Source organism: Aethalodelphis obliquidens, unplaced genomic scaffold (assembly GCF_003676395.1).
Source record: "Aethalodelphis obliquidens isolate GAN/ISIS:26980383/991018 unplaced genomic scaffold, ASM367639v1 scaffold41, whole genome shotgun sequence".
NCBI classification, from domain to species: Eukaryota; Metazoa; Chordata; class Mammalia; order Artiodactyla; family Delphinidae; genus Aethalodelphis; species Aethalodelphis obliquidens.
The window spans coordinates 15343680-15369617 of NW_020837985.1; the positions used below are offsets into that span (position 1 = coordinate 15343680).

A 25938-nucleotide genomic window follows, 5' to 3' on the forward strand; every position below is an offset into this window, starting at 1 on the left:
CCGCTGAGCCTGCGCGTCTGGAGCCTGTGCTCCGCAATGGGAGAGACGCCAGCGTACCGCAAAAAAAAAAAAATCAGACTTTTAATGGTGACAAATAAAAGACCTTACTTGTGGGGGGCGGGGGGGGGAAGAAGCAGGTTATAAGTCAAGTACACATTATGGTCCCGTTAAGTTTTTTTTTTTAAGGCATGGATGCAGAGGTATTCTGAGTGATTCATCATTTTATCTCTCTACCTATCTACACTTATTGCTTCTGTAGAACCCCAAATTATTTTTTAATTTAAAAAAAGGTAACAGATTTTTCCGGTTGCCCCATCCAAACATCACATAAGACCTTGATATGTGGAATGATATTCAGGAGCGTTCTACAACGAAGATGAATCTCAGATGGCCTAGACAGTGCAGAGAGAGGTTTGCAACGCCACGCAGCCTGAGAGGGTTGGATGGGAGAGGAGGGGCAGGGGTGGCAGGTTTGAAAAGCCACCTGTGGACTCACTGAGCTGCTGGCAGGTCCACGGAAAGCTGGTACGGACTCGAAACTGATCACCAAGAAGCATCTCAGAAGCTTTCCCCAATCTGACACCAGCAATAAAGTGACTCAAGATTGTTCTATAACCGCACCCAGGAACACAGCAGATCCCTCCCAAACATTCTGGTACATGGAGGCTATTCCCCCCTCCTGTGTCCCTGGCGAGACCCTGCACTCGGTGGCTACTCCAGCTTCCAATCTCAACCACGGGGCTTTTCATTCGCTAACACCTATAGCCCCTCTTGGAGCTCAGATTTATCTCTGCTTTATTTAGCCTTCTCCCCACTGGACCGACGTCAGACACCCGCCCCTAGCTGCACCACCGCCTACTTTGTTCATCACAGATTCGCCCACAATGCACTGCACTCAGGGGTACTCATGGTCAGCCTCGACTACCAGCAAGGAGTCAGGGTCAGCTCTTTTCTCTCCAGGCCAAGAGTGGCTGGCAAGACAGAAAAGCCCTGCAGCAAGGTCTGAAACAGGTCCACTTTGGATTGAGGAGCTCTACTTCTTGTCCAGGGGTTACAAAGCATCTTCCCCTGCCTGCAGCCCAGAGGGCACCAGACTCCCCAGGCCCAAGGCTGCAAACACCAACAAGCCCCTTTTCTTTCTCATTCATTAACCATGGGTGCTGACACCCCAGGACTAAGCACTGCCCTCCATCTAGGGGCTGCCTCCTGCCGGAGCTGAGAACACAGCCAACACACAGCAGTGGGGGCTTCCCCGGTGGCACCGTGGTTAGTAACCCGCCTGCCAATGCAGGGGATACGGGTTCGAGCCCTGGTCCAGGAAGATCCCACATGCTGTGGAACAACCAAGCCCGCGCACCACAGGACTGAGCCTACACTCTAGAGCCCTCGCACCACAACTCCTGAGCCTGTGTGCCACAACTCCTGAGCCCGCGTGCTCCAACTACTGAAGACCGCATGCCTAGAGCCCGTGCTCCACAACAAGAGAAGCCACCGCAATGAGAAGCCCACGCACCACAACAAAGAGTAGCCCCCACTCGCCGCAACTAGAGAAAGCCCGCGCACAGCAAAGAAGACCCAATGCAGCCAAGAATAAACAAATGAATAAATAAATTTATTTTTAAAAAAACAGAAAAGAACACAGCAGTGGGAAATAGAGTCTGAGCCCAAAAGGAGGCCCAGAATTCCCAGGCACCTGCCATCCAGGTGAGCGCCAGCACCGGTGCAAGGGCTAGATGGTTCCAAGCACACCTAACACAATCAGGGCCAGAAGTACATATGCTGCCTTCTGCAAAACGATACCCCACACCACACAGTGCAAATCGACACAGGGGCTGCCAAATGTGGCTACAAGTGCTTCCTTCTACCGTTCCGGGGGACGAGCAAGCTCCACCAGGCTCCCCACCTGGGTGCCTGATGCTGGCACAATCCAGTGGTGACTGGGATGCAAATATGGTCAGGAAGCCACAGGTAAGACCATAAATACAAAGAATGACCACCGATATTGCCCAAAGAGTGATACCTTTCCACTAAGCTGGACAAAAGTTCATGAGGGGGGCTACCCCGGTGGTGCAGTGGTTGAGAGTCCGCCTGCCGACGCAGGGGACACGGGTTCGTGCCCCGGTCCGGGAGGATCCCACATGCCGCAGAGCAGCTGGGCCCGTGAGCCATGGCCGCTGGGCCTGCGCGTCCGGAGCCTGTGCTCCGCAACGGGAGAGGCCGCAGCAGTGAAAAGCCCGCGTACCGCAAAAAAAAAAAAAAAAAGTTTATGAGAGGGAAGCACAAGAGTATTTAAAACCTGGGGAAATAGTTAAAATCGAGCCTCCCTGGGCACAATGGAATCCTCAAATACATAAACATACTGTATCTAGTTATGTAAACGCCACATGACAGCATGACCTGAACGTGTATTACAGTCACTGCATGTGCCTGTGAGACGAGAGGGATCAAAACAGAGTAGATTTTACCTCTACTGAAAACGAAAGATAATGCTCTTAAGTCACCGCTTTTTAAACACAGCACTCACTTCCCATCCACGAATCAGTTACGCTGCACCCTGGACTCACACACACACACACACACACACACACACACACACACACACACACACACACACACACACACACACCTCCCTCAGGTCAGCCCAGCAGAGCATCCTCATACCAGAACCTGCGTTTCAACCTCTAGAAACAGGAGTTAAATTTAAGAACACACAGCACTAACCACAGGACCTTACTGCTTACGATGACTTTCCAGATGTATTAAACATAAACGCAAGGCACGTGCTTCCTCATTGTAAATAAGCTTCTCTTCCTATCCGGATTTTTTCTGTGTATATGTGTTCTACCAATTAACTACTTTTGCAGTTTTAATCCTACTTTATCTCTTCTACTTTGTTTTGTGTAAAAGGGGAAAAATGAAAAGCTGGAATCCCTCCATAGGTAAATAAATAGATAGATAGATAGGTAGATTGGTTGATTTAAGAGGTACAGAGTTTCCACTGGGGGAGAAGAAAAAGTTCAGGAGATGTATAGTGCTTGAGAGACACCTAGAAGACGACCTGGAGAGTTATGTGAGCAAGAAATCACATTTTCCCCTGTAGAAGCTCTGTGCATCCCCCAAACAATTCGGCCAACCATCAGTGGTTTAAACGTGGATGCTGAACCCACAGGGACGCTGGGGCATGGGCAGGGATGAACCCGTGTGACCACGGGGAGGCAGCAGGAAGACCCAGGACACACACTGCCTCCCGACCCCCCTCAGGCCACGGCAGCTCCGTGTGCAGCTCAGGGGGTGAGTCAGGAGGGAGGGACAGAGGCAGACAGAACGACAAGAGACAAAAGAGGAACAGCGAGTCGCCTGACCAGGAGGAAGTGCTCGGTGCTGACTGAGACCTCCGCAGGGCAGGGCACCACGGGCGGCACCTCACATGCCCCCACCTCTGGTCCCCAGGGCAGCCCACCTGAGTCCCCTCTGCCCACACCGGCCCGGCCCCGCGCCCTCACCGGGCTCCCAGCCCCCAGTAACTACGTTTTAAACTCCCTTCCGGACCTCCGTCTCCAGACTTTATCCCCCCCCCCCCCCCCAGCCACGCTGAGTCCCCGCGTCTGTCCCTGTGCCCAGGCTGCAGGACCCACTTCCGGACTCACCTCTGCTCACTTGAGCCTGCACCCAACACTCGCTCCTGGACCACCGGGCGGGGTGTGGACACGGGCCCCCTGGCACCGTCCTGTCCCCAGGAAGCACCCCGCCTCCAGTCCACCCAGTCCAGAGTCGAGCGGGGCTGCCAGGTAGGGGAAACGGGCTCTGGAGAAGACCCAGAAGTGGTTCCTTTTACTGACAAATAACACCCTCAGGAAAGCTCTTTATTTAAGTTCACTCTCAGTGTGCTTTCCTTTAGACCTGAAACCTGGTGACCACTCACAAATAATACCGCCTACTGCACATTCTTGTTATTTATATCACTCTTCCTTCCCTGCGCGCTGTCAGGTCTTTGAAGACTGCATGGCGAGGCCAGTATTCCCATTGGAAGGAGGCACCTCCACTTTTAAAGGGACAATTCATAAAAAGTGAGAGCTCTGAGTACAAAAGTCCACATTCCTAAAAAGCCTGCCAATCATAAAATGAGTAACACCCGAATGTATTACAAAACCAGCTCCCCTGTGCCAGGTCTCCCCTCTCCCAGTGCACGCCAGTAACAAACAAAAAACACAAGGATAAAGACCTCTTTACAAGAAGAGCCAGCACTATTCCATCTGTTAACAAAAACTAACTGTTGCGTTAAAGGTTGCAAGTTCAAACACAATCTGGCCATTGTAGGCAGTGCCTCAGTTTATCAATGTAACAATGACTCTCTTTCAAAGATTGATAAAGCTCTCAGAAAATAACTCGCCCTCCAGCATTTTTAAGATACTTCGCAGGATAAATATTAGCTTGGGACTAGCCTACATGAGAAGTGAAAGCTGCCAAAGAAGCAGGTTTACAAAGAAAAAAAGAAGGAACAGCAGTAACCGGACGGGAGCAAAAGCCACCGTGCCCTGGGCCCTGGGCCCCGCGCCCCTGCTTCCCTTCCTGGGCCCCTGACAGGTACTCTGTCTGCAAACCACCCTGGCAGGGAAAATGGAGTTAATTAAAAGGAGAGATTTTAAGATGACCGTTGGGGTGAAAGTGAACAAGGAGCGTTTCAGCTTAACTGTGATTTAAACTTAATTTCTTGACAGACAGGTAGGTCGCCTGGGTGGCCAAACGCAAGCAGCCAGGGGAGGGCGGGCTAACACGACGCCCAGGGACCCCTGCCGGTCAGCACCCCCGTGGCCAAGTCGGGTGGGCGCGCGGCACAGCTCTGCGGCCAATTCCCACGACTGGCTCCAGAAGTTACTGACCCTGACTTCCCCCGGGGGGCCTGTGAGCTTAAAACTCAGCAGGAACTGGATGCAAACTCACAACGGCGGCCACAGCACGGGGGACGAAGGCATCACCAGGGGACGCGAAAGGCCCCCCCGAAGCAGGTGGCTCAGGGAGTGGCTGCAAAAGGGGTGGGACAGAAGACTCAGCCGGGGCCCCACAGCCCTGGACCCCCACATCCTGGCTCCTCAGACGCCATGCTCCCTCCGAGACAGAGCAGGGCAGCCTCAAGAGTCTCAGCATCCCACGAGTTAGCTCAAAGTGCTCCGGAAACGAGCTGAGCTTCTGAACTCGATGGCAGGAAACGGTGCAGAGATGTGGATGCCAAGCCGCTGGTAACAGCTGTGACTCAGACATTCTGCCTGCAGATCCCACACCTGGAGGTGGCGGCCACACCAACACACAGTTTGGGGGATGCAATAATGCCACGATGCGTCATGCAGAATAATGCAGTGATGCGGAATAATGCTGCTGCTTCAGGGCTGTGAAGAGGACGGGCACCTCTGATCACATTCGGAGAAGACTGTGCTGAAAACTCCCTGGCCAATGGAACCCTTTGTTCGCCTCCATTGCAGAGGATGCGCTGTTCAGGTACTTAGTCCTAAAGAACACAAATCACCAAAACAACCGGGAACCGGCTAACTGAGAATTTAAGTTTGGTTTGAATGGCCCAGAAGAATTAAAAAGTAATCTAATAATGACGATGCCGTCAGTTTTCTGAGGATTTTTACCCAGAATGGTCACTAGGAAAGATAAGTATTTATTAGTAAAACAATTTAGGTTGAGGGTCCTACTCAGTTAGCAGAACCAAGTGCAGCCTCTCTCTGTCAAGGAAGGTCCCGAGCCGCAGACCCACAACCCTGCCTCCTGCACAGTACCTGCCCTACCACTAGGATGACCAGCAAGGAGGTGTGTAAACAGGTGCTGGAGAGTGGGAGAGCGGAAAGCAGGGCGGGCAACTGGACGTCTAGGTGAGGGTTTCCCTCTGACCCTCCCACCCCCACTTTCAGGTGCCTTGAGGGGAGGCGCCCTGGCCTAGACCACGCGGTATCCTGTGTCCACGCTGCCTGCCCCCCAGCAGCCACCGGGCACGGGGCTTCCAGCAAGAGCAGGTGGGTTCGCTCCCTCCACCGTGACCCGCCCTTCCCCTCCATGGGGACACCCACGTGTGGACGGCACAGCCCAGCGGGCAGGCCTGGGAGGGGGTCAGGCGTGCTGTCCAGAGCCCCAAGGCAGACCGGGGGCGCACAGGGCTGGGAGGGCAAGAGCTCGGAGTTCACCCAGGTGGGCCGTGGGGCTTCAAGGAGCCTGGAGCAAATGTGAGGACGGCCACGAAGCTCCTCTGGAAGCAGAACAAGAAGCCACAATCGTCGGGCTCCAGGTCAGAGACGGTGGCGGCTTGGAGGAGCCAGACATGGTGCAGCCCTTCCCCCACCCTCAAAGGAGAAACGAGGCCAGGAGGCCGGGGTGCCGGACGACAGCGACAGAGACACCGGCCCCTCCTGGCCTCCCAGGTGCCCCCATACCGGGGCCTCCTCAAAGTTCTGAAACCTGGCCGTCTGTCCTGAACGGAGCTGGAGGGGGGCTCTGTGAACTCGCAACAGCCCGATATGCGTGCTCACCTGTCTCGACAAGAAGGATCTACAGGTGTGCCGCATCCCATCAACCTGTGACCAGTGACACAGTTCCCTGTAGCCTGTGGCCCCTCCTCCCTCCCGAGGCTGTCCTGCCCCCACTGGGGGCATCACTCACTCCCCCCTCTCCCGCTGACTTTCCAGGCCCCTTGCTCCTCTGTCCCCAGCACAAGGCGTAGCCAGACTGAGGGGCACCTCGGACGTTGTCTCGGCTCAGCCCTCCTGGTACCCCGCCCTCACATCTCCCCTCTGCTGTCCCTCTGCTCTCGCCTTCCTCGCCCTCCAGAGTGGCCAACTTCACCCCTCATCGCCCAAGGCCCAGGCTGCACGCAACAGACGACCTCCTTCCCTGTGGAGGCGGCTATGCCTTTGAGCCTGAGCAAGCGGCCGCAGGTCTGGGGCCTGCACGCGTCTCTTTCCCGCCTAAGGCTCCAGGGTTACTGTTTGTCTGGCCGCCTGGAAGTGGCACAAGCTGGATGAGGCCAGAATGAGAGGTGGCAGAACAGGGTCTGCACAAGTTCAGACGGCCTCCGCCCAGTCCAGCGGGGCGGGCCTGGTGCAGGGGACCTGGGTCCGGCTCCGCGTGGAACCAGCGCCGGGCGGCCAGCAGGCGTTTCTGGCCAGGCTGCAGGTACAGGGGATCATCGGTCAACCACCCAACCACCTGAGCTCTGCTCCTTTACAGCTTGCTACATCCGAACTCCACAACCTCACCACCAAACGACCCTGCACGTCCTGAGCTGTATGCAGAGCCTTCTGGGGGGGGCCAAGGGTGGCGAGCCTAGGACCCCCAAGGACGTCAAGGGCCTCTACGCTGAGAAAAGCTGGGGGCACTTGGTGCTTCTCCCCGTGGGGAGCCAGCAGCAGCCCCTCCAAGCAGGCCGGTGTCTAAGGTCACAGGAGCTGCCCCCGCCCCCAAGTTCTGGGCTTCCCCCCACCCCCACCCCCCGCTTCCCGTCCAGTGCCCAGGGACACACGGGAGACGCAGGCAGCATGGAACACAAACAAGGAAGCCTACAAGGTCTCAGCTTCTCCAGAAATCCCAGGTCAACGCTGCTCCCAACTCTTCCTACACTTTTAGGGGGACCCCGGGGCCACGGGACAAAGGGCAGCAAAGGGGCTTCAGTCCCCTCACCGCACAGCTATAGGGATTCTTCCATGACGACCGCTCCGTAGCTTAAAGGCACAGAAGAGGGAGGGCCACGCAGACCCGGACTTGCCCCCCAGTCAAGACCCGAGATGCCGAGCAGTTCCAACCCCGACGGCAACATGAAGTCAGGGTGCAGGCGGACGGTGCCTGGTGGTCCAGCACCACAGTCCGTGCCAGCCACGCGCACGTCTACACGAGGCAGAGCCTCCGCTGTACACGTCACACACGTGCTGCGTGGACCCTGTGCCCGTTACCAAGGTTGAGTGAGTCAGCCATGGGACGTCTGTGTGGTCTTCACAGCACAGCCTTGCCTTAACAAGGGCTGAGGTCACACTGCTTCCCCGGCTTTTGACAGCAGCTATATAAGCACTTGCTGTACCCTGAGATTCAGGGATGACAGTGACCTTCTGCAGTTCAATCGTGTTGAGGTTTGTGATCTGCGAAGATCCCAGGAGAGCTCGCAGTCACAGGGGGAGCTGAGAGGCACGCAGCACGGGCCCCAACGAGGCCGGCTGGCCGCAGCGACAAGAGGGGCAGGTGCTGGCTTTAGAGGCGAGCGGAGGGGCCCAGCAGGCGCCAGCCAGCTCACGGCATACCCCATCATCCCGGGATGGAAAGTTGGCCAGGGCTGGTGAGGACGTCTGGTGTCTATAAAAATATTCCTCCCGGGGGAGCCTCTGGAAACAGAGACTCCGAGATACTTTCATTCTTTTCCTTATTTGCCACTCTGAAAAATAAGCCGTTCTTCCTATTCTGAAATGGAATACGGGTCAAAACCTTCTCCAGTGAATAGTGACCTGAAGAAAAAGGTCACCAGACCCAAAATATTTCCCGTTTGGCCAGTGGCCCAAAGTAACTCTATTCTGTTTATTTGGTCTCTCTCCTGGGGGATAAAAACCTAATCCAATATACCAAATTGGCCCCTGTCCGGCTCAGTTCTGCAAAGAGGCTGAGATGCAGAAAGCTTCTCGCTCCCTCTGGCGGGTCCTCCTGGACGCTGCCCCCTCCCCAGCCCAGAGACTCCTCTGTGTCCCCACGGGGCCTCACACGGGAGAAAGCAAGTGTCCACTCCGCCGTGTGTCTCCTGGGCGTTCACCCCACGCACCGGCCCCCAGCAAGGCCAACTCCGGAGAACGCATGACTAGAAAGGCCTGAGAAGAACCAGAAACGGAGCTGAGTGGGGCTCAGGGTCAGCGCGGCTCCCCAGCAGGGTTCCTTCCACCGCCCAGGCCGGCTCCCTCCACCGCCCGCGTTTCACCGTCTCCAGCGAGGGAGAAGGAAGCGAGAGTCCCTGCCTTCACCCCGGGGCCTCGGCCCCGAGAGCTTCTGCAACAGCAGCCGCTGGGACCACACCCGACACCCAAAATCTCAACAGGCCTTCCTGGGTCACGACCCCACTTATCCCTCTGAGCTGAGGGCCACAGCCTTGCGCCACGGCGGGCTGCAATACCGGCAGTCACCCACAGCTGTTCAACCTTCACCTGAAGCATCGCTGAGTGCCCCCTCCAGGCTGACAGGCCCTGTGCTCAGCCCAGACCACAGCGTGTCCCATTTTTCCGCAGAGGGACCCAACTCAGAGGACTGGACACACACTCCCAGGGTATAAATCCCATCCGAGCAGCTGGTCTTTAAACTCCTGCGCGTCTGCATGTCCTGCGGTGCACATCTGTGCCCACGTTCACTGAAGGTGTTTCCCGAGGACCTGCACGCCCCCAGAAACAAGGCCAGCAAGGTGAGGGGGAAAGCGAGAGGCAGGGACAGGATGCACACTGAAGGCCCATGACAGAGGCTGGTACCAAACGCTCAAGAGACAGAGGAAGGAGCAACTGAACGCACAGGTTTGTACACACTTCCTGAGGCCCACCCGAGGGAGCCCAGGATGTGTGCAAACATGAGGGTGTTTAGTCTTCCCCAAACAGTCCCTGAAGACGCTCCATCAGGAGTTTTAGCAACGCTTCTAGAACCAGTGAGGGGGCTTTTCACCCTCTGACGTCAGTCCACAAGCAGGGAGTCCACAAGACACCGCTTCTCAGGACACATATGAGGGCTGTCAGCCGGAAGGGGCAGCGGGGAGGGAGGGCGTGAGGGGGTCACATGGAGGGAGGGCCGTGGGGGGCACTTCGGGCCCCCCTTCTGGGCATCTCCTGAGAGAGAGCTGCCTCGAAGGCACAAGGGAGACAGGCCTGGCTCCAGCCCTTTGGCAGCCCCTGGGCTAGGGCCCTAACACCTCCACCTGTGCCCCCTTCCCAGCCCCCGGTGAGGCGGGAGTCTGAGCTCACAGTCCCTCTGCTTCCAGCTCCCTGACAGAAAGATGGGACTTGGGAACAGACAAGGAGGAACAACGGTGGCTTACAGCAAATGCCCCTCTGTGCCCCCGGGAAGCTTCCCGGCGGGGAGCCCTGTGCGCTCACTGCAAACAGACCAAGGCAGAGTGAGGTACGAGCATGCAGGGCTACAGACATACCTTGCTGCATCTGGAAAAAACGCCTTTGAAGTACATTCTCTACCTAAGCCATCTTAAATCCTCTCCAGAATAAGGCAAATATAAGCCCAATAAGTTACAGCTGAACAGCAAGCGCTTCCCCACTGAGGCCCAATGGACACAATAACCTGCATTAACCTGCCCCCGCCCTGGGCCCCTAACCCGCAGGAGGACTGCCCGTGTCTGCAGCCAGCCAGGAGACTCCCGCGGCCCCTCAGCCCCCTAACCCGCGGGAGGACTGCCCGTGTCTGCAGCCAGCCAGGAGGCGGCCCCTCAGCAGCAGCCCTCCCCTCCACGCCGCTGTCGTCCACCTTGTGCACACCTGCCCCCAGCGAAACAAAAGTCACTGCCCTTTGCAAACTGCTCACACCTGCGTGCGGCCAGCCCCGCCGAGGTACCTTCCCCGCCAGCTGCAGGGGGCGGGGTGCTCCTCGTGATGCTGTAGGATTCCGCCTGCAGTATCCATCACCCTACACTAAGAACGCCAGAACAGCAAAGCGGCAAACCAGGTCCCAAGACCACTGCCCGACCAAGGAAGCCACTGTCCTCTCCAGGCCGCAAGCACCGTCCCACCTCTCCCACTTCCACGAGCTCGGATCCCGCTTAAAACCACACGTGGAGAGCACTGCCATCACAGGAGAAAGGCCTGCTGGGCTGGCAGGAAGCCTGTGATAGACAAGCTATAAACTCAGCACACCTCACTCTCCCCTCCAGACTAATTTTAACAGGGAGAAGACATAACCACAGCTACAAACCTTCCCTTGGGGATACAGTTTACAGCATCATGACTCAGCTGCCCTGACGGCCTGACAGGTGAGGTCACCTGGGTGTGTCATGGGTGTTTTCATGAGTGAGCTACCATCAAACAGGGTCAGGCGAGCCGGGTGCGCACCTCGCCCGGGACCGCCCTCCCCAGCCTCCCTCCTCCAAGGCCCTCCAAGCCCCTGCGCCCCCCTGACCACCCCAGGGCTGGCCCCCTTGTTAACCCTGCGTGGTGCATCTGGATTTCCAAATTCCTCCAAAGGAACATGGAACATTCCCAAGGCCAAGATGGCCGAGCTGGCTGAACAGCCAATTACAGGCAGTTAACTACAAATAGGAAAATTATGTATTTGGTTAAAGAGGTGTTTTTCTTTGGGGCATCTGATAAGTCTATCAAGAAAAGACTTCAGGCCGTAAAAGGCTCACTGTGCCACCTCCCATCACACCACCCTCCAAGGGCTGCAGCAGGTGCAGCTGGGCCAATGGCCGCTGGGCTGGGGGCTCAGACGGGCAGCAGCAGACCAGCACCCTAAGGGTTCCATTGGGGGGGCGAGCCATGGGCCCCTGGGCTCTTGTGCTGCCCCACCCCGTGCAGGCCCAGGCCCCTCCCAGCTCCCAGAATTCCAACCCTCCCAACCGGATCACAACTTGTGCGTACAGGCCGGCCACTCCCACGCCCCGACCCCAAGCTAGTCCCCCCCCACCCGGCACTGGGGAACCAGCTCCCACCCAGGGAACCAGAACCTCACTTCTGTTCACAGCCCGCCCTATTCCACAGCTGCTGCCAGGACACGGAGCCAAGCGTGCCGCACAGCCCAGCTGCCGGTCCCCCTGCTGGCCTCCTCCAGCACCACCTCCCTCCGCTCCCGCCCAGCTCGGCCCGACGTCCCTGCGCCCAGGAGTGCTGGCTCTGCCCCTGCACGAAGGCACACGCTCCAACACCCAACCCAGGAGTGGATGGCCCCCGGAAGGCCCGATTTCCCATGCGATCTCATCCCTTCCTCTCGGGAGCTGGCAAGTCTCTCCACAGATACTGGGTCTTCAACTGCTTCGTGCGGGTGCAACACTGCAGCTGAAACTCTGCAAGTACTTCCTAGGCGCCAATTACTATTGCAGATGTTTTCTATATGTGCACTCACTCCATCCTTGCAACAGTTCAACGTGGTGAATACTATTCTTAGCCCCAATTTACAGATGAGAAAACTGAGGCACTAGAGGTCACTTGTCCAGAAGGATGCTAAGTGGTGGGCACACAGGAACAGCAGCCCTGCCAGCGGTACCGCCTCCCAGTGCTCTTATGAGCCATCAACAGTGTTGCTAATGGGCTGGGAGAGACAGCAGGAATCAGAGGGGAGAGGCCAGAGCCCCATCCTGGTCTTGCTTCTTCGTGGGAATCCTCCTCCTCCAAATGAAGAGGTCAGGCAGGCAGCTGGACACGGGTGTCTAGAACCACGGCACACTTTGGAAATGTGGCGTGAAACGGCACAGAGAGGCTGCTGGGTGCGAGGTGGGGAGCCAGCGAGGGCTGTGCTTGCTCCTTTCAAGGAAGAAATTAAAACCTGGCCTGATCAAAAGTCTTAGTTTAGGGCTTCCCTGGTGGCGCAGTGGTTGGGAGTCCACCTGCCGATGCAGGGGACACGGGTTTGTGCCCCGGTCCGGGAGGATCCCACATGCTGCGGAGCGGCTGGGCCCGTGAGCCATGGCCACTGGGCCTGCAGGTCCAGAGCCTGTGCTCTGCAACGGGAGAGGCCACAGCAGTGAGAGGCCCACGTACCGCAAAAAAAAAAAAAAAAGGTTTAAAACAACCTTTACTTCACCTTTCACACACAATAACAACCATTAGAGTGAAGCATAAAGTCACAAAGATGTGATTTGGCTTGTGGCTTCCCATAATTCTAATCTTTAGGGCTGCAGATGGGGTAAGAGATTGCTGAGAATTATCAGGAACTGCTGTGCTTCCTTTTCTGGAGAGCATGCAGAGGTGATCTGATAAGCGGGTGGGACTCCGGGTTCTTCCCCACTTAGAGGAGGTGGGCTGGAAAGGATCACACGTCCTATCTCAAGAAAAACTAACTGGCCCAGTGGCGGGGGCGGGGGGGTCCCGGGTGGCTCTGGGCTCTGCAGAGGGGGCCCGGAGGAGGCTGGTGCTGAAGGCCGGAGGAAACCCCAGGCCCCCCTGCTCTGCCAGGCAAACAGACTCAGGGCAAAGCAGGCCCAGGACACAGGGGCACCAAGGGGAGCCTGGCCCTGCAGCTTCAGACCTAAGAAACACGCTGTCCCTCAAGTTATCAATGAAAAGGAGCTGGTGGGGGACTGGAATCCTAGACATCCCCCCAAAGAACTTGAAATAAAATACACATTCCTGGTGGCACAGTGGTTAAGAATCTGCCTGCCAGTGCAGGGGACACAGGTTCGAGCCGTGGCCCGGGAAGATCCCACATGCCGCGGAGCAACTAAGCCCGTGCGCCACAAATACCGAGCCTGCGCTCTAGAGCCCGTGAGCCACAACTACTGAGCCTGTGCTCTAGAGCCCACAAGCCACAACTGCTGAGCCTGTGCACCACAACTACTGAAGCCTGCGCACCTAGAGCCTGTGCTCCGCAACAAGAGAAGCCACTGCAATGAGAAGCCCGCGCACCACAACGAAGAGTAGCCCCCGCTCACCACGACTAGAGAAAGCGCACGCGCAGCAACAAAGGCCCAACACAGCCAAAACAAAAAAAAAGAGCAAAACTTAAAAAGTACACATTACGATATTAGACTCCGCTATACACATTACATACATATAATGTGTATTATGTACAATATGCTATACTGTACAGTTAAATAATGTCATAACAGATAACTTGCTATAACATAATACACACACATATGAGAGAGTATACTGTACTATAATGTTACACCTTATATAAATGAATACATCCGTCTCATGGTACCCATGAGGGACTGGTTTCAGAACTCCCTTACACTATAAAACTGCATGGTGTGGTCGGCCCTCCATATCCGTGGATGGGAAACCCGCAGGTGCGGGGGGGCCCGCTCTCCAAGCCACGGCCACATCCACCTCTGGGATTAACCACATAAGGGGCAGCGCCGGCAGAGGTCTAAGCCAGCGCCCCTCTTGAGGACTTGGCACTAGCACCAAGGCCCCGCGAGTGGCAGCTGTGAGCCTGACCCTTCCACCTCGGCTTAGCTTGGCCTGGGAATTCCACCCGCCACCCAATATGACATTGCTCGGTTCTCTTGGACAACCTTGACTCTCGGAGGCTCCTGCTGCTAATTTTAACTACACTACATTCCCCACAAAGTGAACTGGAGCATCCCAATGTCACTGTCATGACAGCATCCCACAGCCGCTCTAGCTGGCGCTCGGACCACGGCTTTCAGACTCTCCAGTGCCATTGACGGACCCCCGAGTACAGTGGGCCGTCGCCCCACATCCCAGTCACAGCAGCCGGGAAACACCTCGAGCCACCGCCCTCGGGGCTGATCTCTGGAACTGTCAATCGGGGAGTGCCAGCCGCTCCATGTGACAGACCAGGCAGCCCACCGTGCAGGGCCCTCTACCAGGGCCCGGGGGACCATACTCGGGGGTGTCAGGAGACCCATGAATCCTCCATAACACACACAAAAGATGGTGTCTCTGCACTTTTGAGAGAAAGAGGTCCATAACTTTCAGCAAAGTCTCAAAGGAGTCCATGACCCCAACCAGGTGGAGGGAAGGAGGAGGGAAGCAGAGTCACTCAACTGCCCAGAGGAATTCTTGCTGTGATAGGGCTGTTACATCTTTTCATGATTTTTTAAAGTCAGTCTTTACTTTTGTAATTTCCTTTAGAATTTAGTTGAGCAATTTAGGTTCAAACAAACAAACAAAAAAGGCAGGTAGAAACAAAGAAAAGTGGAAAGATCAATTCTAAATTTAGGAAAACCGACAAGGACCAGCCTAGATTACTGCGGAGCTAAGAATTTTCTGGAGCACACACACACACTCACACACACACTCACACACACACACACACGGTGACATCAGAAAGTAAAGATCAAACCACAATTTCTACAATTTATCCTAAAGGAAGAGACAAAAATACAAACCACTGTAAGTAAAACGACTGTCATTCTGTCAAACGAAATAAAGTCAGCCTGGCAAGCCCTGATGTCTGGACTGGAGTCCAGGATAAATGTTATTTACTTGGTTCGCCAGGGCGATAATGAGCTTGTTTTGAACCTTCTGTATATTGTATTAGCTCATTCATTTTGAAAAGTAACCCAGGACGGGGCAAGCTGGGGAGGCACGAGTGAGAAAAAAACAGGCCAGCAAAACACTGGCCTCACATTTCATAAACAAACACGAGCTGTACTCCAGGTAATACGTTAATTTGATCTGCACTTAAACGTGGGGTCTGGGCATCGCCCATCTCCCTCAGACCCAGAGAACAGTCCTGCTCTTCCCTTGGTGCCTGGCTCCAGAGCCGTCCACCAGGCGCTGGGACCACGGGGTTCAGACCGCGATCCAGCCCAGGCTCACTGCCCTCTTCCAGCCCCTCACTGTACCCCCAGCGCACGTGCATCAGGGGGCTCAAGCTGCCCTCGAGATGCTCCAAAGCTACCCTGCACACCACAGAGCCCATCTGCAGCCCCGGGAAAGGAGAAAGCGGCCTGTGCACAAGGGGCCTGAAACCCACAAGCCCATGGGGGGCCTGGGTTTCTCAGCGGCACTGCCAAGACCCCAACTTACCATAAAACCCACAGCTGTCAGCTCCCACGCCAGGCGGCAGAAGGCAGGAGGCTGGTCCCACGTGCCGGCACACTCTGCCCAGGGGTAGAGCAGGAGAGCCGAGGGCACTGGGCTCCCAGGCTCCCGCCCTGACGCGTCACCACTGGTTGACCAGGACCCCCTGTGGAAGGCCACCCCACCTCCTACAGACCCCTCCCCTCGCATGGCCCTGGTCACTGCTGCTCCCAGTGCCCCTCGGCCCAGGGGTGGCTTCCAGAGGGGCTGCTGTGGTCCCGGAGGCCTGCCCACCCCTTTGTATGGTGCTAACTCTCCCGGCTCTGCCTGTGGAGGCCACCTGCTTCCTGCCACCAGCAGGATGAGAACGATACAGCCAGAGTACCCCTCCATGACACTGACACACATGCGGTCACCCCGGGGCACGGAAGCTGGCAACGGCAAATCCCGCGACCTCCAGACAAGCGCGAAGGAGGGACTCTCTGAAGTTCTCGGTCAACTGGTTATCAAATCAAGCCAAACCATCAGCCTTGAAACCGGCCCTCAGCTGCGAGACAGTAAGCAGGAAGTGCAAGCAGATGCTGAGGCCTGCGTGCCCTCAGGGCCCAAGGCACACGTGACTCATCAGAACTGGGTTCACACACATACGTGCAGCCACTGCCACTCGGGTCAGTGGCGAGGAAAACAGAACCTAAAGGCAACTCCACATAAACTGGACATGGAGGCCCTATTTAACGCAAATTAGCAATTCACCGTAAAGACAGCAATTTACTTATATCACACCCACAACGTGGAAAAAACGCATGGCGCTCTGCAAAGTACAGGATGGAAACACAAAGGCACCACTGCCGACGGCCACATGTGCTCCCTCTGGCTTCCAGGGGTGGGGAGGCAGTTATGCTGGGAAATGAACACTGTCAGTCCCTCAATCCCATTATTAAAGATAAGAATATCTCACTTCCCTGGTGGTGCAGTGGTTGAGAATCTGCCTGCCAACACAGGGGACACGGGTTCGAGCCCTGGTCCGGGACGATCCCACATGCCGCGGAGCAACTAAGCCGGTGCGCCACAACTACTGAGCCTGCGCTCTAGAGCCCGTGCGCCACAACTACTGAAGCCCGCGCTCTAGAGCCCACAAGCCACAGCGAAGAGTAGGTCCCACTCACCACAACCAGAGAAAGCCCGCACAGAGCAACGAAGACCCAACACAGCAATCAATCAATCAATAGAAATGGGGATAACAGCTCATCAAGGGCTCTTTTACGTTCAAATGCCAGAAGCTGTGCGTGAAAGCTGCCCAGCACTCAGCAGACGCCAGGGCGGACGGAGCCCCTTCTCGGCCCCCCACCTGCTACCCTGCGACGGGTTCCGCGGCAGAGAAACTGGTCTGCAGCAGCCACCTTCCCGCGGGGACCTGGGGGGTGTGCAGGCTTCACCAAGCGGATACAGCTTCAGTCTCATCTCCTGAGCTGCCCAGGAGCCCCGGCCGCAGCAAGAACATGGGGACCCTGAGGAGGGGAGACTGGAAACCAGGCCAGGAGAGCAGCTGGGTGAGTGGGGAGCGACACGCACTGACCGGGGCAGGGGGCTTGGTTGATCCGTGAGCAAACACACTTAAGCCACGTCTAATCCGTGTGCTTCGACAGGCACGTGCTGAAGGCAGCTCCTTCCCGTCAGCCGAACCACAGTGGGCAGGGCACAGCGGGGCCCCACAGATGCCACTCGTGGCAGAGAAGAATGGATCTGAGAAGTTCAAGGACTCCATGCCGGCCAGCAGCACATCTTGCCCCGTCCTCCAGGTCTGGGGCAAAGGCCTTGCCCCGCCCAGCAGTCCAGGCGGTCAGGCTCCGGCGAGGGCAGCACCATCGAAGCTTGGCGGTGCCTCTTCCCCGGACACATCACTGTGGCAACCCAGGTGGGGTCGTCACTTATTAAAATAGATGTAGTTGAAGGGGCATCCCATCTCCACCATCCAAAGCAGCACTGCGTCCTCAGGCCCTGACAGTCAGGCTTTATTTCTTCCTGAGCCAGCTATAAGAGCCTCCACTTCCAAGAAACCCTCCCTGAATAGGCTCACCTGAGGATGATAATAATTATCTTCTGTGTTCGGCCAGCACAGTCATCACTCTTGTTTGTGTATTATTCTTCAGCTGTCACCTCTCTGCTTAGGCTAAAACTGTTTTTGCATCTCCCACTGTCCCTAGCAGATTTTCTAACAGAGGCATTCAATCCCGAGATAGAATTCCAGATGGACTCCTTAAGGCCTCTGGGCCTCAGTTTTCTCATCTATACACCGGGGATACCACCCCTCCCGTGCAGAGTGACCAGCAAATTCAGAAGTTAACCCGGGGGCTTCCCTGGTGGTGCAGTGGTTGAGAGTCCGCCCGCCGATGCAGGGGACATGGGTTCGTGCCCCGGTTTGGGAGGATCCCACATGCCGCGGAGCGGCTGGGCCCGTGAGCCATGGCCGCTGAGCCTGTGCTCCGCAACGGGAGAGGCCACAACAGTGAGAGGCCCGCGTACCGCAAAAAAAAAAAAAAAAAAAACTGTTAAAACTCTCCCCAAACCATATGGTAGCCAGGCAGGCGGCATGGCCTGCACTCCCTGGGCTTCCAGGCTCTCCCAGCCCCTCGAGACTGAATCAAAGGCCTATCTGAACTTCACAACCACAAACTGCCCCCTTCCACAGGGCTCTTATCGGCGCACAGCCTCTCCGCAGTTGCTCAAACGGTCAGGAATTAACCAAGGACTGATAGCTAGCCGGTGACACTGCCCGTCGTCTACCTGCACCCCCAGGATGCCGCACGAGCCCTCCGTCTCTTCTCACCGTCTGCGGTGTTAGCGTGACTGCCACCGCCTTGTTCACTTGCTGAAAACATGGTCCCCATTTTCTTTCGCGTCTGGTGAGTGTTAAACATTTCATTCTGTGGAAATGCACTGATATTTTCCACACGGAGTCACAGCACTGAAGAGAAAACCATGATCCCCAAACTTCAGAAACACCCCAGACGTATATGCGTCTGGGTGGAGGCGACCCCCAGGGCTCACGGTGCCACGGAGGAGACCCAAGACCTCGGGCCCAGCACCCCCATGGGTGAGCTCCAAGGCTCAGCGGCTTACTGTGTGGCTTCAGGCGAGTCGCTTAACCTCTCTGTGCCTCCTTTTCCTCTCTAAAATGCAGCACAGACCCGGCCGGGTTGTTAGAGGCTGAGCCGAGTGCTCTGCACAGGACCCAGCCCTCCACATGTTACTTCCCTGGGCCCGCTAAGTGCCAGGAACAAATACGCATTATGCTCCCCTGCTTCTAACAGAGGCTGAAGCTCCGAGCTGTGGGCGGCTTCTGGGCCAAGGTCACCACGTCAGCGATGGCACAGCCCCGGGCTCTACGACATTTCTGCTGCAGAGTAAGGCACAGGGCCCCTCCGGATCCTCTTCAGAATTAAGAACACTTTCAACATCTGAATAATTCAAGGATGAGCTAGCTAGGCATGTTTTAGACAGCCCTGAGCTTTGTCTCAGCTGCCCGTCCCACTAGGCTCGCTGAGAACCTAGCCCACCGTCTGGCAAATCCAAGAAAAGGGCAGCCTCAACCCCACAATCCTCCCCAGCACCAAATCCCAGCTGCCTTCGGTGGGCACCAGAATGACGGAGAAGCAGCGCTGGAGGCCCCCGGAAGGCCCGGCTCCAAATCCCAGCTGCCCCTCGGTGGGTGCCCAGAGTGACAGAGAAGCAGCGCTGGAGGCCCCCGGAAGGCCCAGCTCCAACCAGCAGAGGGCCTGATGGGGAGGCTTTTTGTCCACCGAGCTTTTAATGCGACAGTTTTACGTAAGTGATGTTAAAAAGCCACTAACGGTGACTCTAGTATCCCAGTTCCCCCAGCACGACATGCATGCTGAACCCCGCTGTGCAGGGTCACTGGGCACCCTGACCTCCCGTGGGCAGCCCAGGCCTGTCTCTGAGCCCTCGTCGTAAGGGCCTGAACCCTCGATTTGAGCATCAAGGCCCAAATGCCAAGTGTAAACTGGGATTTGTGCGCAGAGCTCAATGGAGGCTCCTCACCCAACCCCCCTCCACAGGGCGGGTGAGGCTGTCTCCTCACTACCTGGATACACCCCAGGATCCCCGGAACATGACCCCACCTTCACTTATCTCTAGAAACAAAGGTTCTGCCTCACAATCTGAGGAACCATGTTGTCCACATTCAACGTGAAGCATCCCTAAGTGGATTGCTAACAGCTGGATCTGAGGACAAACGATGGTAGGACTTGAAGCTGACCCCCATGAGCAACGTCCACAGAGCTGGGCGAGCAGCCTTGCCCTCCTCCCCACCACGTGAATTAGCAGAGACCCCTGGCTACTCAGGATCTCTCACGGGTCACAGGCTATCCCCCAACACCGCGTTCTACAGCCCTGGAGCCAAAGAACTTCCTGTTTCAGGGCGTGAAGGCAGAGCAATCTGTCGTTGTTTAATTACTAAACTTACTTTCCTATCCAATTTCAATTGGCTCTTAGGCTAAACACAGTAAGTGTCCATGCTTTGAGAGCATCTCCAGCTTAGCTAAGAGAACACCAGCCCAGGACTTCCAAACAGCTCGGAGGAAGGTTTGGGAACTAACACCAACCTCACCCGCTTCTCAGGGAGAGAGGCCCCATTTCCACAAACCCCGACCCGTCAGGCTCCTCTGTACCCCCAGGGGCCCTCCCCCAGCCCAGGGGCCCTCGCCCTGGAGACCAGCAAAGACCGCGCTCTCCTCCCTGCAGACACACTCACTGCAGCCGGAGAAGGGAGCCGGGCAGAGCAAGCTGACAGGATCCCCGCAGGGCGAACGAAAACCTCTTTAACTCAAAGCACTATTCCATAGGCTTCAATTTTAACCCAACCAAATAAAAACGCGTTGCCACTAACCAAAATGCGCACACTTACAAGCTGTATTGCCTTTTGCCCTTTAACACAGTCCATCTAGGAAACATGCAATCAAATATGCAAGTACACATGTATCAGCATGGACGCCACCACTTAGTGAAGTAGTGGCAGATACTCTACCCCTCCATCCACCGAGCACAGTAAGGTGACAGAGCAGCACCGCACCTTAAGGCATGGGTGCAAACGCAAAGGCGTTCTCAGGGTTCTCAGGTGTGGGTGACTTGGAGAGTCTGAGTTCACAGATCCTCAGCGCTGAACTGCCTGTGACATGGCCGGTGGTGAAGTCCCAGCCTCAGTGCCCTCCCCCTCCACCAAGGTCACCTTCACACTCTCCCTTCCTCAGTCCCTGTGGTGGGGTGTAACAGGCATCAAGGACAGGTGGGTAATTCCTTTAATTGAGGCACCTTAAAGGGACCCTCCCCCCACAACCCAGCTAGCTCTTTAAGACACGCTTGCCAATGTTTTTATTTTGTACATCCAGTAATTATCGAGATCAACAATACATTTCTGCTTCTGTGACCACTTTTGCACTGACGATATTTACAGTGACAAAAAATTCTTCTGGATTAACACAGCCTCACAATCACAGAAATGTTTTAAATTGCGGTTTATGTGTACTCTGGGGACAGAGAAGTGTGAACAATGACCGATAAAAGGCTTTCAAGTATCAAAGTGCGTGGCCTTAGAGTAAAATCCGGGAGGGAAAGTGGAGCAAACATAGGAGCTCAGGAAGAAACGAAGATGCACATGTTAAAACTGTTCAGAACACTTTGCTCCTTTTTTCAAAGGGCGATGGTAGACTTTCAAGTCATTAGAGCGTTTCATTATTTTAAACGACAAGGAAAAAGTTTAGATGTCAACTTAAAAAGGTGCCCATAGTTTTTCAAAGTTATTTTACAGAACGGGTCAAAAATGTCTGAAGATCTCTGCTTTAAGGCAATATACCTCTGAAACAGCCCCAACTTAACAGGTGATCGCAATGGTGAAAGCGCAGCCTTCCACACCCTCAGCTGGTGCCCCTCCTCCGTCCATGCCCTCTGGATAAACAAGTTCATCCCAAACCCCTCCCCTCAAGATAATTGATGGGAAAATATTCCTTTCTCTTTCCAAACCCAAACTCATCCTCTTTTGGATAAATACGTTTCCTTAAAATGGTGACGAAAACGTTGGCAACGAGGAGCTTATTTACTGTTGTCTGGCCTTGCAATATCCAAGTGGTCGCTTAAAACTGCGCAGCGAGATCTGCATGTAAAAGTACAGCAACCACTACATCTGGACCAGAAATGCACTCTCTTTATCTGTATTAAGGGTTTGCTATGAATTTTGCACTCAAGATTTTCCTTTCTTTGAAATGGGAAGAATTTGATTGCCAACCAGTTCACCTGGCTCCAGGATTTAAAGACAAAACCCCAGGAGAGACCCTCCAGCAAACTCCAAAAACTCAAAACCAGCTGCGCCACATAATCCCAGGTTGGAAAGTACTTTTTCAAGGCGGCACAATAAAGCACCTCTCGGGCACTGCTTCAGGAATGCAGGTTTCCTCACTGCCAGCGAAATCCTTCAACAGGCTTGGGAGGATGCAAACACCAACGACCCAGGTGGAACAAAGCTTCCCTCACCTGGGCTTGGGGCCAAGCAGAGTGGGGGGGAGTGAGGGCAAGGCAGCCTTGCTCAGTAACTTGAAAAGACTCTGCAAATCCTCCAGCTGCGGGAGGATCCCACCTTAGGACAGCCAGCACCCCAACCCTGCACTTGGGGGGCAAAATGCCCAGCACAGCGTGCGCCCTCATTGGGGGCTCCCTGCGGGCCCTGCTATGGACCCTGGTGACCTCTGTCTTGCGTGAGCTTCCAAACTAGCCAAAGAGAACTCAGAAACCTCTCCAACCTTGGGAACCTGTTTCCTTTCCCATCATCTCTCTCAAAAAGCTAGCAGTGTACTTAACCCAAGATGAGCGCACTCAACAAACGACCCAGACAGACCCACTGCCCATGCATCCGGGCAGCACATCCGCATCGGCTATGGTGGGAACGACAAGTGTCCAGGCCCTGCTGCAGGACCCGGGTGTAAAAGGAACACTTAGTGCCACGGAAACAGCGGGGATCATGCTGTTGCCCCGCAAGCCTGTGGGTCTTAATCTTCTTAAAATGCCTCCTCTAAAAGTCACTTGCCAAAGGAGCAGCGACACAAAGCAATGTCACCACTGCCCAAGTGGCAGCGGGATGGAAATGCCTGCCGTGAATACTGCTGTGAACAGAGGCAGGGAAGCCTCCTTTGCACCCACATTGAAAAGGTCCACAATCTCCCCGTTCGCGGAAGTGCCTTATTTCACAAAGGCTTAGTTAGCATTTGATACCCTTAAAAAAAAAAAAAGCCACTCGAAGCACATTTTGAAAGTTCCATGTTTAAAAAGATCCTTGTTCATTGATTTTGGTGGGATAATTAAGCTGATGTAAACAAGGGGACCTTGTCCAGGCACGGGTGGGGGAGGGGTGGCGGGCCTGGCCTCGGCCTGGGAGCCCCTGCTCGGGGGGTCCCCTCCCGCCCCCTCCTTTCTATGTGGCCTCTCTTCATCTGGGAGGCTTTTTCCCTCCGGTCAGATTTCCACTCGGCAGAGCTAAAGTGCTCTCATGTCTCCTGGCTTGGAGTCGAGGCAGCCCTCCTAATGGGGTTTTGCTGAGTACACCTTCATCAACGGAATTCTGCTGTGATTAAAAAAAAAAAAAAAAATCTAGGAAACCAGAGGAAGCGAGTGCGGAGCAGCATCCTCGCCCGTCCTCAGTAGGGAACACGGCTTCCAGCGCATTCCGGCTCCGCAAATTACAGACACGGGTCTGCCAGGGGTGTTCCCGAGGAGGGCACTGCAATTTGGGGTTGTCTGCCACCTACGGCGCTCACCAGTCACCCTCACTCCGTGCCAGGCTGTTAGGTCACAAACCACCCCTGCCGGCTACACAAGTCTGGGCTTCCGGGCCCCACAGGACGAGTGAGAGAGGGCAGAGGGTGCAGACGACTGACAGGGACCAACCGGCGCCACAGGCAGCAAATGAGAGCAAAGCCCAGACCCCGGGGAAGCCCGTCCACTCTCCTCCCCACCCGCCCCTCTGACAACACGGGCAAAACCAATCCAACACCAAGCACCCTAACTGCTGGCTAAAATACCTTCCTGGGCCCTTCCTCCACTGGGGCTGGGGAGCTGCCACAGCCGCAGCCCCTCCTCCCCTGCAGACCTGCAGGGCGGGATCTCCCGGCTCCGAGAGGGCAGGGTCCCGTTCCCAGGCTCCTCCCGCCCCGTCCCACTCTCCAACAAGCAAAGTTGAAGGCAGAGAGGGCCCCAGGACGTTAAAAACTGCAAGCCGCCTTGGAGATCACCCAGTCCAATCTCTGCTCTGCTTTCACGATGCGACAAGGGCCAAGGCTGCAGCACGCATCTCTGCAAGGAAAGCTGGCAACTCTCACAGGCCCAGAGCCCCCTGGGCAGCCTCCCCGGGGGGACACCCAGTCCACACAACACCCGACACTAAATACCTCATATGCATTTCAAATGTATCTCAAACGATCCCCTTCTCCCCTTTACAGCTGCTGCCCATGAAAAACAATTAGCCTGAATGGGACTGAAAGTCCTGATTTTTAAGACAACCTACTCCCCACCCTCTCTCCAGAACCCCTGGCGTTTTATGTCTGCCTGGGTCTTCCCACCTGGGGCCTACATAGCTCCAGGCCACAGTCACTGCACCTCCCCACCTTCAAGTGGATTCTGCAAGATCTCTCAAGCACTGAACAAACTCTTACTCCTTCTTTTAATACATAATTCAGATCTAGCAGCAAAGTGAGAAGATTATTGCTTTTTTTTTTAAAGGAGGCTGGGGTCACTGTTTCTCATGCCCAGCCATTTAGTACACTTCATCGGTAAACCAATGCTCCAGTTTTTTTATATTCTTCCTTTTTCTCCTACTACAAGCACAAAATGGAAGAGACGAAAGATTCCCCCTGTGGGTAACCCTACCTGTCCGTTACTGACGGGAGAAGCAGAGACGCTGAGGTGCAGGGAAGGGCAGGGCTCACTCACGTAATGCCGCAAAGATCGGCCTGGGTTTTCCCAGGAGAAACAGGCTTCGATCCGGACAATCATGTGAACCCACAACAGCTGCTTCGATCACTCATCCCCCTACACCCTCCTGCCGCCCCAGGCCTTAGGCTACGAGATGCCCCCCAAACCAGAAGCGACAAGGCCCCTTTTTGCGGGAGTCAACTGGGGTATCCAATGGGGCTGACTGGCTCAGTCTGACCCATCAGTGCCCCCACTGGAAAGGAAAAAAATCTCACACTCCCTAGGAGATCAAGTGTGTGTCCCCCCACACACACACAAACACACACCTAGAATCACTATGAATGGTTAATCAGGAGGCTGTGCTTTTTTTTTTCAAACCACCGCCCCTCCCATTTTGACATACCTCCTCTGAAAAAGCCCTTTGCTGGAATGTGTTCCCCCGGAGCCCAGTCAAGAGCAACACACCTTGGGGAGGAATGGGTTAAGTTCAAGAGCTCTAGGAGGGCGAGGCAGGAGGGAAAAGGAAAGCGGTGCAGAGATGCAGATGAATGTGCCGGGACTTCTGCAGGGCAGGGGCTCTGGACCTGGATGCACCGAGGCACTGGCCCCTCTCCTCCAGGCACAGCTTGGCTGCGGGAAATGGAGGTGTCTTCAAAGGGACAGACCAGAGGACAGTGCAGATTAGACAAAAACACAGGCACAGCCCCGGGGGTCAGCTCGGAGTTCCAAGTGTGGAAGCCCGGCTAGGCGTGCTGAGGGCGTGCGTGTGCTGGGGGCAGGAGGGGTTCAGGCAAAGGGGACAGAGGCTGAACTCTCAGAAGTTGGCGACATCAAACCAAGGGCGCAGGGAAGGGTCGGGACCTAGGGGGCGAGGCGCCAGGCTTCCTCCGGGTAGAGTAACCCGAGAAGACAGGGGTGGGGGACGCTGAGGGATGCGACCAGGACAGGGTCCATGGGAAGGTGCACACCGCGGCGAGGGGCCCGGGATGTTCCAGGAGGCTGGGGGGACGAAGACGAGGACGGGCAGGTGCAGTCGGGGAGAAGGGAGAGGGCCAAGGACAGGGGCGGGTGTCCGGGCGGGAGAAGGCTCCCGGCCATGGCGTGGGAGCACCCTCCCCGGGGAAGAGATGCCGAGGAGGGCCGGGAGCGGGACCCGGAGCTCGAGGCCGCGCGGGGGTGGGGTGGACATGGGAAGCAGCAGGTGCCGGGTGCCCAGGTGCGGGGTAGGGGGCGGCTGCCCGGCCGCTCACCTGTCTCCTCCGGCCGGGGCCGCGGGGCGGCGGCGCGGCGGGGCGGCCGGGCCGGG

General features: G+C 55.9%; 1 protein-coding gene across 1 annotated transcript in view; it reads right to left on the minus strand.

Annotated features, from left to right (window-relative positions):
- Positions 1-25922, minus strand: part of SLC45A4 (solute carrier family 45 member 4) — a 73737-nt gene extending 47815 nt beyond the window's left edge. Inside the window, exon 1 of the mRNA XM_027078005.1 lies at positions 25883-25922. The gene's annotated coding sequence lies outside the window, so the exon portion shown is untranslated. The remainder of the gene's footprint in view (positions 1-25882) is intronic.
- Positions 25923-25938: the final 16 nt, after the last annotated feature.